We start from the raw sequence: 1,734 nt of genomic DNA on the forward strand, positions 1-1,734 counted from the left end.
TGCTGTTATTGATTAAGCACTGTGAAGTGTAGCCTAGTGTTACCGTGTTCTGTTCTGTCTGTGTGATAAGAATTTATGTCATCTTTAATTGCTAAATGAAGAATCAGTGAAGTTAATTAGTTATTGAAATTAACTGTCAATTGAGGCAGTGTAATTAACGTAATCAAGTGAAGTGACATATTCTTGGTTGGCAAGATGTCTTAAGTGACAGCGTTGAGTCAGCATCTTTTGTTCTTCATTAATTAACTGTCCGTTTGACAGTAATTAATGTAATATCTCACTGATTGTTTAAATATCTTTGTGACGAAGTAAATACTGTGGGAGAATTATTGTACTGATTGTTGGACTGAGTGACAGATTGTAATTAATGTAAATTACCTTTGGGTGTTGATTGTCTGGATGTAATTAATTAATATAATTAATTAATGTAATTAACTAAATTCTTGTTTTGAGTAAATTGATTGGGAATCAATTGTTCTGGTCTGTGTGATAGAACAATAAAGTTTTTACTGTTGTTTTGATTGCCTTCCTTACAGACGTGTGCTAACGTAGTTTGAGTGTTCAACCCGTTCTCGCACTTTCGTATAGTCAATACTGACTTATTAAATACGTGCATATGTGACATACTTAACATACTAGTTTACCTTGAAAAGCTTCATAGAAAACACCGACCTTACCTAACCTTTTTTGTATGTTAAGATAGCATCTTATTGCTTCGTAATTACAATTATTACTTAACCTATTATAGGTATAGGTTAAGTAATAATTGTAATTACGAAGCAATAAGATGCTTATCTTAACATACTAAGAAGGTTAGGTAAGGTCGGTGTTTTGTATGAAGCTTTTCAAGGTAAACTAGTATGTTTAGTATGTCACATATGCACGTATTTAATAAGTCAATATTAACTGTAAGAAAGTGTGAGAACGGGTTGGAGTGTTACAGGAGACTGTCTCAGTGACCAGTCTTGCTTTGTTTGCTTTGTTGTTAATTGTTTTGATTTGTATCTTGAGTCTAAGTGGGCACCTGTTTGCTCAGTCTACTTCATTATACCAGTCAAGTGCGTTACGAACAGGATTCCGTACTATACTGCTGTTTGAATAGCTGTCATCAGTGTTGACCTAGGAAAATTAACGTAACGTTAAATGATTGTGCTTTGTATTAGTATTAAGTTTCATATTAAATTGTTGTTGTTAACGAACGCAGTGTCTTTATATCAATACCGTTCAACAATATTTACCACCATACTTACGCTGCAACAAACTAGACTATTTCTTACATTTAATGAAGGCCTGCTTCTGGATTCGAACCTGAGTCATAACCACACACACCAAATATAAATTTATTGTGAGATCCCAATAGTTACCATTAACATTGTCCTAGCAATTGAGATGCTAAACAACTTAGTGGTAGGTATCCCAAGGGAGTAGACATCGACGGTTGTTCTCGTCATTTTATTACAGTTTTAAAGTAAAATGTTCACGTCTGACACTCAACGTGTTGGCTTGTGCAAGCCTTTCTGACTGAACATCACTAGTGAATTAGTGCAAAAAATAAGAAATTCTCACACTATTACGAGGATCGAAAATTTTACAGCTAGAGTCATGGAAGACCAAATATAGGGAACCGGTCGGCCGAGCGGACAGCACGCGGGACTTGTGATCCTGTGGTCCTGGGTTCAATCCCAGGCGCTGGCGAGAAATAATGGGCAGAGTTTCTTTCACCCTATGCCCCTG

This window comes from Procambarus clarkii, chromosome 4 (genome assembly GCF_040958095.1).
Source record: "Procambarus clarkii isolate CNS0578487 chromosome 4, FALCON_Pclarkii_2.0, whole genome shotgun sequence".
Lineage (NCBI taxonomy): Eukaryota > Metazoa > Arthropoda > Malacostraca > Decapoda > Cambaridae > Procambarus > Procambarus clarkii.